General features: G+C 46.0%; 1 protein-coding gene across 7 annotated transcripts in view; it reads right to left on the bottom strand.

Annotated features, from left to right (window-relative positions):
* The window catches only part of PAG1 (phosphoprotein membrane anchor with glycosphingolipid microdomains 1), a 111,488-nt gene extending 106,594 nt beyond the window's left edge, over nucleotides 1-4,894 (bottom strand). For 5 of the 7 annotated variants that reach the window (XR_003958943.4, XR_003958942.4, XM_030266366.4 and 2 more), the window contains exon 1: nucleotides 4,755-4,894. The gene's annotated coding sequence lies outside the window, so the exon portion shown is untranslated. Of the gene's footprint in view, nucleotides 1-3,533; nucleotides 3,651-4,754 lie in introns of all 7 variants that reach the window. The other 2 variants (XM_072924783.1, XM_072924782.1) reach the window with 2 other exon arrangements.
* Between the last annotated feature and the right edge of the window lie 6,868 nt (nucleotides 4,895-11,762).

Raw genomic sequence — 11,762 nt, forward strand, 5'->3', positions numbered from 1 at the left:
GCAAAGTCACCACTTCACTTACTGCGTCTATGGCAGGTGTCCTGATGGCTCCGAGGCCACCTTTAACACCCAGCTCAGGTACTCTGAGCCAGGACCCCACCTGGGGCACTCCAGGGTGTGTCCTGCAGAGCAACCCTGCAGTCAGGTTTGCACCTGGCCAAGCAGTGGCACACCATGCCCAGGTGGCCCCGGAGGACAGCAGCCAGTCATCCTGAGCTTGGGGAGCTCTCGGTGCAGCCTGGGCTGAGCACAGCCAAGGGGGAACAGACAGCAGGTCCTCTTGGAGCCAGGTCTGCAAGCTGCCTTCCAAAGGGAAATGTCTGGGGAGGCACTCATCAAATAATACATTCCAAACTACACATGGAATGAGCACCTCCTGCCTTTACTGCACAACACCCCAGGAGAAGAGCTGGATCTCTCACATTCCTGCTGCCCTCTCCCCTTCAGGCCAGCGTTCACCTCAGCATCTTCACAGCTCCAGGAGCAAGCTCCACTCCTGGCCTAACCTGGGTAGACTAAACTGCTCCAATATTAAGAAAACAAAAAATAAAAAGCCACTTAGAAATCCATTTTAGATTTGTTTGCATTACTTTAAAGGGTTTGCTATATATTTGGATGAAAGAAGCCCATTAAGTACATCTATATTTACTTCATTACAGCGTGGCTCTTGAAGTTAGATGAAAAGATTTACCCTGGCCAAGTTTGTTTATTCATCAACATCAGCTAGATGTATTTTCAAAGGCTCATCCTCATTGCATTTACATGAAAGCACACAGGCTTTTTTTTTTTTCAACACTTGTAAGGCATTCTTAGAGGTATGAAAGGGCAAAAGAAACTTTAGTGAGAATTACAAAATCAAGGAACAGTAGATGCACAATTTCTGCTTATTAATGAGGGTGGAAACCCACTCTTTCCCACCTGGAGTCATTCTTCTCACCCTGCAGATTATCAACAGCAACAAACTGCAGCTGGATACTCAGTGTCCCTGACTCAAGCCCCAGTAAAGGCATCTGGCACACTGCTTACCCACGAACACAAGGGAAGTGTTAACCCCTCCTAAAGCTCAAGATCTTAAGCAAATGTAGCCTCCCAAGTTTATAAAGTTTTTCTCTGCACTTGGACAAGAAAAAATTTGGTCTTTTTTTCCCCCACAGGTGGCACTGAAGATGAGCTCTTCATTCCTGTTAGCAAAGTATGAAGTAGAAGCACAGCCAATCAATGATCGAAGTCAACTGTACAAGTCCCAGTTATCTTTGACAGGAACCCAAACATAACTGGGTACTTGCGTGCCTTTATTATCAAAATTTTATCCTCAAGTTATTTAAATATTTAAATGACATTTATGGGCACTATCTTTCCTCATGAGTTTACACTTTCCCACGGAAGACTTCCAGAGTGATTAACAATGCTGATCTTTATCCTTCACACTGACTATTCATTCATCCTTTCTAAAACGAATACTGCTTACATATGACCCAAGAGGGCTGTAACAAGGCAGTATTTATCTACCCTAATAATCTGCTGTGGCTGCTTTAATTAAAACTGGGTTATATCACATCCATGAAGCAAAGGCACACCTCCTGTCACTCGAATCCACCTCACAGCTGCACTTGGTGCACCTTCTCAAGAGCAAGCTTTGGAGGTCCCACCACCTGCAGCTTGCCCACCCTGCCCAGGTAACTGAGGGAACCGTGTTGCCAAAAAAACCTGCTTCACCACAGAAGAGAAGCAGAATGAAACTGCAGAGGGGTTTGCAGTCTGGCGCCTTGAAGGAGTCACTGAACACCTGCAGGCTGCCACTCACTCCAGTTCACAAGCAGGGCACCACTGCTGGCATGGCACATTGGGATTTTGGGAGGTGAGGGACCAGACAGAAGGAGTGACTGATGGAGAACCTCTGGCACATTGCAGCAATTCAGAGCATTGATGGGTACCAGGACGGAGATGGGGGAACAGCAACCAAGGACATCTCAACTATCTGCAGTAAATTGGCAGCCAAATCAGGATTCAGCTTCCTCATCTGTGTTGCAGCTCTCACAGGTCCTCCATGAGCTCATATGACTGCATAGTGATTTCAAAATTTAGAGTTTACTTCTCGTAATATTGCACAAACGAGTGTACACTGCTCACCTTTCCATGTTTCACTCCATGCAAGCAGTATCTTATAATATAAAAATTTACAAACGGATCATTTTCCCATGGAAGAAACCTGAGTTTCTTTCCTCACCAGAATTCTTTTGGCATTATTATACACAGTATAAGGCAGTAGCAACACTGATGGCATCCCTGGGATGCTGGGATGGGCAGCAAGCAGTCAGGGCAGCCTGCCTGCAAGCTACAGCTGTGCAACCTGGGCCTCATTCAGCACCTCTCCCCTGCTGGCTCCATGCAGGGCTGGGCCAGCAGTTGCCATACATTCAGCAAACCCTCGAACATGGGAGGGAGCCAGTCCCCATCTCAGCTTAGCAACCTGGGGATAAGAGTGAGTGGCAGCCCTCTGCACCCCTTCACCCTGCCTGGGCTCCCTCCCAGCCCCAGCACAACCCCCACACTTTAGGACACCTGCCCCTCCCCACTGCCGCTCCAGGGCTGAGCTACCCTCGCATCCTCTGCCTGAAACCTGCCCCATTCTCAAGACCTGGAAGCAGAGGCATTGCTGTAGGGTAATGTTATTTGAATGATTTATTGTTTTCATTGACACATGGTTTTGAGTCTTCTTGGTCTATTAATCTTATTCTTGCATTATATTTTACAGTTACAAACTATACGGGTTTGGAACTACTTTGAAAAAGACCCTCAATTCTCTAGCCCTATCCTTACTGGAAGTAAAATAACTGTCCTGTTCCAGCTATTGAACTCTACAGCACTTCACCATGGGCATCAATGAGCTGATAAACTCATTTAATTCCTTTATATGTCAATTAAGTTGCTAGTACCCCAGGAAAGAGGGTTCCTTAAACTAAATGCCACTACATGTCCAGCAAGAAAAACTTGATGGCTTTTCTTGTGGACTCCTCAGTGCTCTCTAAAATATAAATTACCTCTCAGATCATCCTTATTTAGGACTTGGAATCCAGTCGTCACTTTCTGATCACTGTAACTTTAATAGTAGAATAAATTCAGAACTTAAATTATCTAGTAGTAGTAATTTGTACACAATACATGATCCAAAGCCACTTTCAAATGCCTGGCAATGAGGCTTATGAGGAGCACTGTATCTTAAAACACAATGGATTACCAGTTTCTTTTCCTCATTAAATAACACCTCATAAAAGGAACCAAACAAAAGATGGGTGAGTTTGATGACTGTCATATCCCACAACCTTTACTCATAGGAGCAATATGTTGCCTCCAGATCAAGTTCTCATTTGGAAGTTGCAGATCCCATTTGCTGACCTGAATATTAATTTTATGTTAATAAAAATCTGTGTTGAAAAACTGGTTAAATATAGAATTGCTCTGGTATTTCAGATTTACATGGTGTTACACATGCTGTACTATTTTCTTTTTCAATGAGTGCAGAAGATACTCACCCCTTACAGGAGATGCCCCACAGACTGCAGAAGCTGGCCTTTGATAAAAAAGCTAAGACTTGAATTAATCACTTTTCCAATTAGAGGAGGCGCTTTTGCAATAATGAAGCTGTGCACCTGAAAAATTTTTAGAGATGTAAAATAAAACCCCCTGGAATTTGAAATATCTTGTTCTGTATTGCCTAAGAGAAACAAATGCAATAACAATGTACTTCCATTTACCTACTGGGTATCTTTAGCAGTGTTTGCTTCTACAAATTCTCTTAACAGATGCTGCTCCAATCATCATTTATCTGCAACACAGACAGACTTTGAGAGGACTAAGGAGGATTTGCCTCTGGTTTCACACAGAGCACTTTTGTTTTTGAAGTTGAATTTCATAAAATAAGAACTCTGGATAAAAGTTAATCAAGCACAGCTGCTAGGCTTCCTAGGCTGCTAGGAAGGAGAGAAATATTTTCTACCGAGATTTTTTCTTCACTCTGTCTCACTCTTTTTCTGCATTTATTGCTTAATGGCTTGGTGTTATTTCAAAGGCCGTTCCTTTCACAGATGTAATAAATTCGTGTATTCAGCACCACAGACGACATGTTACTCTCTTTAAAACCAAATCTCTGAAGGATAGACTAGAATGAAAGGTTAAAGAACTCTATCGTTCAAAGCGCTATAGTTCAGACACCTATAAATCACTATGTTTGTTTATTTAGCTAATTGGCCCATTAGCGGCCGTCGCATCTCAAGCTGCACAACTTTCAGGCGTGACCGTGGGTTAGTTTCTCCTTTCCCACTCCGGAGCACCGAGAGCCGAAAGCTCCGCGCAGCACACCCGGCACGCGACGCGTTAGGGACAATCTGCGCTGGCAGCTCTGTTCGAGGAGCAGACCCCGCTCGCCCCAGCGACCCCGTCCTCCTAAAGACTTTCCAAGAGCAGATGCCACAGCGAAACGAAGTGGAGCCTGTCACTGCGTAATAGGATTTCAATGGAAATAGGGTTACGGGGCTGGCTGGGAGCGGGAAGGCGCGGTAACCCCGCGCCGCGGAGATGCGCACAGCTGCCCCGGCCGGGGCCGTGCCCGCACCTGTGACCGCTCCCGCCGCTCCCGCCGCCCGCAGCGCGGACCGCGGCCGGGCAGGGGCGGCCCCACCGCCGGCCCCCGCAGCGACTGCACCAGCACCCCCCAAACACAGACGCGGCAACTTCGCGCACCGCCCCCAACTCACCGGGAGGCGCCGGTCCCGCGGAGCGGTGCGTCCCTGGATGCCGCCTCCCGCGGAGCGCAGCCCGCAGGGGCCGGGCAGCGGCGCGGCCAGGGGGAGAGGGAGGAGAGGCAAGTTGCGGCGCGTCTCTCGTCTCTCTTCTCTCCTTTTCTCTCCCTACCCGCCTCCTCCTCCTCCTCCCCCTCTCTCCCTCCCCCTCCTCCGCCCGGCGGGAGGGTCGGGGGAGGCGGCGGAGGGGCCGGAGCGCGGCCGCGGAGCGCGGCGCGGGCACTGCGCATGTCCCCGCGCCGGCGGCCGCCAGCGGAGCCGGGGTGCGGCGGCGGCAGCGAGCGCAGCGCAGCGCGGCCCGGCGCGCCCTGCGGAGGCTGCGGGGGCACGGCTGCCGCCGCAGCGCCTCGCTCCGCCGCAGCGCCTCGCTCCGCTGCCCGCCTTGCGGCACTGCCGCGGCCCCTGGGGGTCTCGGCCGCCCCCGAGCAGCGGAGAGCAGCTGCGGCCGGGCCGGCGTTATGCGGCGGCGGATGCTGGGGCCGCCGCCCCGATTGCAGCACAGGGGACTGCGCGGCTGGAGGATGCTCCGGTGGCCGGCCTGAAAAGGAGGAAAAGGGGACGAATTTAAACATCCTGGTCTTGGGGCTTTTTTTTCCTCCTCGTTAAGTGTGCGTGACTAAAGAAGACAGGTATTTTGACAAAAGGAACCTCGGCATAGTTACTGGTGGCTTTTTAATGTTGCTCCAAGGTCTTCAAGCAAAAGAAATAACCGTATTTTTACATTATGTAGGGAAGCGCAAGGACTGCAAGTGAAAAGCACTGTAACAGCAAAGGCAGGAAAGGCTGCAAAAGCAAAATACCGAACTGAGATCTCTGGGGACTTTTTTAGGGAAATTGCACAATTACTACGAGTTTCCACCCATATGTAAGGACTGACTTAACACCCAGTGAGCTCTTTCTTCCTGATAATAAGTTCAAATCCCATATGCCATTTTGCAGTAGCAGTACTGTCAGATGCGTGGCTGGCTCAAGGTTTGAGCCTGGATCTGCACTTGATGTTTTCGAAGCAAGGATTTGCCTGTGCAGGAAAGTGCTAGTTTGTTGCTTGCTTGGTTGCTTGGTGTTTTTTTGGAAATCCAAATACAGCAGTACCCTCAGCATTTTCATTTTCACCTAATCTTTGGCAAGATTACAACTCTATTTATTATCTCCACGTGTATCCATCCAATGACTCCTCAGAGCTGATCTGTTCCTCATCCTGTCTTTCATGATTGCCAGCTGTTGGGTTCCTCTGTTGATTTGTTAACATTTTAAAAAAAATTTTTTTAATCTTCTTTGAGCTCTTTATCCAACAGCTTCTGTCTGCACTGGGTGACATAGTCCATGATTAGCAGAGTCCAGCACATCCCAGTTTGTCCACATGGCCCCTGCAACAAAATGCATATTATTGTATCATGTAGCCTGCCAGTTCTTGTAATATCCAGCTGATGGTTGCCATTTTACCAGTCTAGTGTTGCTTTTCTTCTCTGTTCCTGAGATGCTGCTATACTGGCAGACTGCTGCTGACCTAATGGTGGTTGTCTCAGACTTTTTCTCCAGTTTCTTTTAACCGCAGTTCTTGCAGAAAGTTCCCATCAAATCATTCTGTTGTAATCAAGAAGACTTTGTGAAACCCCTAACATCTGTATCCACGTCCCACATGGTAACTCTGCAATGAACCCAACTACCCCAGAGACTAACTCTTTCACCTCCAGCTGGTTTCTGTAGTCAGTGAAGGTTTGCACATGTGGAGTCTTGAATCGGCACTTTTGTTCCACCTCTGCATTCCTTCATTCTTGACCAGTGGTTCTTCTGTTCTACTCAAGCCTTGTAGATATCCTACAAAGAGTGGTAGGCCATAATAGCCATTTGGCGACTCTGTAGTGTTTTCAGTTTAAAGTATGAGTTGTGAAATTGTGATTTGTAGGAAATTTTGGAGGCTAACAGTAGGCTGTAGGTCCAAAAAGATTGGAAACAAATGTTCTAGCAGCTACTCCCCTTCAGCTGTATCTTTTGGCACAGTTCAATGTCATCAGCAAAATACAGCTTTCACTGAGTCTTGTACAAGGGATGCACAAAGCATGCCAGTACACTGAAACCCAGAGGAACTTTCCATCTCTTTAACCCTACTGTAGACATTTCTGGCTCCTCCAGATATTTAGTTTGGATTTAATTAGTTGAAAAAAACCTTTCAAAAATCATAAGCTTAATCAAGTCCATATATTTGCTTTTGAACAAGAGTCACTACATATGGTATAAAAGGTATTACCATAGCAATCTGGACTCTCACCTTAACCTGTACTCCTGCTAAAATGGGAACAAAGCCAAAGACAGTTCCAAAGGAGAGGGGTGGCTTTTGCTGGCTTCTTCCTTTCTTTTCTCCCACCTCTCATCTCCCCTTTGCCCTCCAGCTCCAAATACGTTTTGATTTAATTTGTCTGCCTCTGTGTTTAGGAAGAAGACAATATTGGATGTTTCTCTTTTATTTGCAGCCCTAGTCAGCAAACAGGCTGGTCAGGAAGGTCAGGGAGGTCAGAAAGGAGAGATGCAGAGAATAAGGGACAGGAGCTTGTGATCTCTTGACAAAAGGCAAGAATCAGGCATGGAATCAAAACAGAGGAGTAATAGAGGGGTCTAAAGGTGATGGGTAGCCAGTGGGATGCAGAGATATGAGTTCCATAGGCAACAGGAAAAGATTAAGTCCTTCAAAAAGGCGGGCAAAAATCAAGCAATCTCAGACATGACTAACTCTGCACTCCACAAGAGTGAAACTATTCCCTCCTGTCATTTCTGTGACAGGCACTCCCCAAGGCCCCCACTGCTGCTAGAGCTCCAATATCTGAGGCATTGTGCCTCACACTGGTGACGTGCTCTCTGCCACAAGGGCCTTACAGTTTAGCGTGACCCAAAATGCAACAAAGAAGTGTAACAAAATATTGCACGACACCAGGAGAGGAAGGACAGCTGGAGTCTTGGAAGGCTACATTGCATTTTATGTTATATGATGTCACAGTGATAGTCAAAGTAAATAATGGACAAGTAATGTACACAGAGAGCAGCAACCCACCCTCCATCTCAGGCATTTCCACTGTCTTTTTTTGTCCCATTCAAGAATGAGGAAATCCCAAGCACTCAATTTAACCTCTTTTCCAAGGGCCTGTTGTTGGTGGTAGTTAGGGCAGAAGGCTAACACAGACACAGCTGAAGCACAGCATGTCCTACTAGAGGTCACAGCCTTTGACTTGTAACATTCTGTGAGAGCAGCAGTAGGGAGCAGCTGGACACGTACAAGCTTTGCCCTGACTCAGCCTAGAACAGCCCATCTCTGTCCCTTGTTCTGCCTTGCATTGCACTGTCACGGCTCTTTGCAAGTGAGCTGAGTACAGAAGTTCCTTTTCAGCTGGACCAGTTCCCAGGGAAGGCATGCAAATATTCTGCCAGCCAGCGTGGGAAGAGTGTTAGGGGCAGGCAGGGAGGCAGCAGGGCTTGTAGAAGCTGCTGGAGACATTCTGCTCCAGAGGCACAGGACTGGCCTCAGCTGTGCTTGTGCAAAACAGGTTGTTTTACTAAAATGCATTTTCAGATGCCTAAAATGGATTTTGGTACTCAAGCTGGACACCTTAGGTTTCATTTTCCTAGGATGGTAATCACTAAGCCAGCAGTTCACCTCCCCCAGAGTGAGGAGGCCCTTTTCCCAGATGTGCAATCCCATAATTTCGTCAGCCCTACTACCTGTGAATGAATGAAGCCCTTCAGTCACCAGTGTTGGTCACTAACCAAGGAGAAACGTGACCTTGAAAGAAACAGCTGCGTGGTTTTCTGCTGTGTCATTGAGTTGTATCAGCCAGCTCACAGGCAAGTCAAATAAGCTCCAGAGCCACCACAAATGAGGAGGCAGGCTCTTTGGCTGGGAAGAAGTTTGCCTTAGAGGAGAAGGGAAAGAAGGAACAAGACTTCCCCCTTATGGCAATATCAAGCCACTGGATAGGCTTAGGTGCTCACAGATGCAGCTTGAGAGGTCAATTTACACGTGTTAAACCAGAAAAAAACGAACTCTGCGGGAGCCAGCAGTGCTGCAGTTTGCTGCAATCCCTAAATTCACTCCTATTTCCTAGGAGGAAATGGTGCTAGTTCCACATCTCTTATTAATGTAGAAATACTCATTAAAGAAGTTTTAGTAAATAAAATTGGAGAAAAATCAGTTCTCAGCATGCAGACTTCTTCACTTTGAAGAAAGAAGTACCTTTTGAACATATATTGAGGTACATCCCCTAATTATCATTTGTACATAGTATAAGCAACACTCATTATAAAGAGAATGCAACTTTAAATCACACAATGTAAATTTCCCATGAGTTCCTAATGGCAGAGCAGTGCCGTGGGTTTAAATAAGCCTTTTCAGTGTCTCCCACCCCTGTCAGTTCCTGGGGTGAAGTGTGCCCTACCTGCTTTAAGACAGGGAAGATGTTCATCCTTGCTAAGCTCCCTCTCACCACAAACTGGAAAAAAAGTTTAAATAGACTGATGTGTTTCTTTCTTCATGCCAGGCCTGCATCACTTCTAACTGCTCATCCCTCTAGCATGGACCTTATCCTCACTTAGCAGAGTGTATTATGACATGGCCTGGAGCTGCCCACAAAGATAGCAATTACTCCTCTCTCTAGTGTTGGCCTGCTTTGCAAGAGGCCTGGGCAGTCCTACTTCTTCAAGGAGCAAAAGGGCCTGAGGATACCATCACCTCTGGAAATCAAGCCATTAGGGATAGGAAGAGGAAGTGAAGGAAGGCATGGGGGCTTGTAGGAAAGCATTGCTTCCATTCAAGGAGCACATCAGTAAGGAGCTGCCCAGTAAAGGGGAGAGAGTAAATAATCTAATAGAACTTTCTTACAGGCCAAAAATCCCATGAAAGCCTGGATGGCTGCACACCACATCTCTGAAAGCAATGACAAATCACATTATGGTTGAGGCATGTAAAATAGTTCTGTCAAAGCAGTGGCTCCTGGCATGGCCGATTTGACTGAGTCGTCCTTAGCGCTGCTGCCTGGTTAATGCTGAGGCCTTGAGGGCAAGTAAACTATCTTCTGGCTGAAGCGTTGGGCTGAGGCTTCTTCCAAAGGAGAGAAATGCATCAAATGGACAAAGTCATTCCTTGTGATACCACCCCTGGGGGTAGCTCACTTCCATGCTTTCCACCAAGGGGGAAGGAGAGAAGACCTCAGTAATTGCTGTATCAGCAACTACTGCTTGCTCGACACTTGATGAGCAGCACCTGGACTCACGTTCAGCCTCAGCAAATAACTGGTCGTGCCAGTGGGACCCAGCTGTGGCTTCCCATCACCTTTCCAGCCTTGGAGTGCCTTGACTTGGCTGTAATTACTGCTCAGCAGCCCAGCTGCAGCAGCAGAGCAAGGGCTGCAGTACATCTGCCCAGCACTTTTTCACACACAGCTTTCCACCCAGGAATCCTATTGTCATGAGACATTAGATGTTTTAGGCTCATTAATTCTGGTGACACAATCCAGAAGTGTATTTTTAGAGGGGGTGAGCAGGTGTCCATGGCAGCATTTTAGCTGACAGTGCTGCAGAATTGCTATTCAGGAAGACTTGGTTGTTCTTTGTATCTTGATTTGTTGCTGAAAAATATGGTTTTTCTTAATATTTTACCTTTACTTAGCTTCAGGAATGGCCTGGATGAGACAAAGAGAAACATTTGCACCCATGAATGGACTTTGATCTAGGAGACTACCATTAGGAAACTGGATAAGTAGTACTAATTCATCTTAGTATTGATTGTAGATGATGGTTGGGAAAGGGTATGAAAATAAGAAATGAAAACTAATGACTGTATCAGATTGAGAAAATATTTTAGTTCATAAAATTACATCATGATTTTTTTTCCAACAAGTATTAGAAATCTGCATAAAAATTATTCAGCCAGAAAATTGGTTGCTAGTGTTAAAAATAATGACAATCTATATTCAATTACAAACTATTTTCATTAATTTTTTTTTTGCATAAGTACCTTAAATAAAATCTTTAAGGCTGCTATAATCCTCCATCAATATTTTTAAACTGCTAGGCAAACATATGTAGGCTTATAGAGCTCATTTTCTAGAAGAAACAATACAGTGAGTTTGAGCTAAACCCATCTGAATGTAATTACTAGGATGGCAAACAGGCTTCTAATGACAGTCACAAGCATCATGCTTGAATCTACAAATTACTTAGTTTGTCTGAGCTCCCATTCTTTGTATATGTACATATGCATTTTATTTTGCTGCAGCAAAATTCAGGACATTCTGCTGGCTATGGGAAATTAAGGACTGATTTCCCATTGCTATATATGAATAGAGACACTGCTGTATAGAGGCTGAAGTGATCTCCAAAACCAGAGAAAATCCCTTTCAAGAAATTCATTACCACAGAGCAGCCTATTACAAATATGTGGTCTGACCACAGGGCAGGTACTTGGAAGCAAATCAAAACTGAGTAGAAAAAAAAGATTTTTCAAATTCACTAATAGTCATTTCAATTAATAGCCCACCTGCTAAGTGTAACAAACCTGAACATATTGTGATCATTAGTGCTCTAATGTAGCCTTTTGTCAAAAAAACCCCAAACCAAGCTTGAGACAGTGTTGAAAGACAAATCAATGCCAGTGCCACTCTCTGACATACTGAGGTAAAAGGTTGATGATTCTTGCAAAGGCTAGAACAAATTCCTTGTCTTTGGGCTAAGAATGATGAATTATTACTTACAAAGACACCAGAAAAATATAGAGAGTAGGAAGGAGAGCTGAGGTCTTAGTCCAGAGCAAGAGCTGTGTGGTGCATGAAGAGATTTACATTTCTCAAGGTGAATACTACCCTGCTGTGAGACCAGAAATTAGTAGACAAGGTACTGCAACCTCTTCCCACCCAAAATATGAAAGGGTAGGGTCTGTCTAAGTGGTTCAAGGTCTGGGCAAGGAAGGGCTCAGGTCCT

The sequence above is a fragment of the Taeniopygia guttata genome, chromosome 2 (assembly GCF_048771995.1).
Source record: "Taeniopygia guttata chromosome 2, bTaeGut7.mat, whole genome shotgun sequence".
Taxonomy (NCBI): domain Eukaryota; kingdom Metazoa; phylum Chordata; class Aves; order Passeriformes; family Estrildidae; genus Taeniopygia; species Taeniopygia guttata.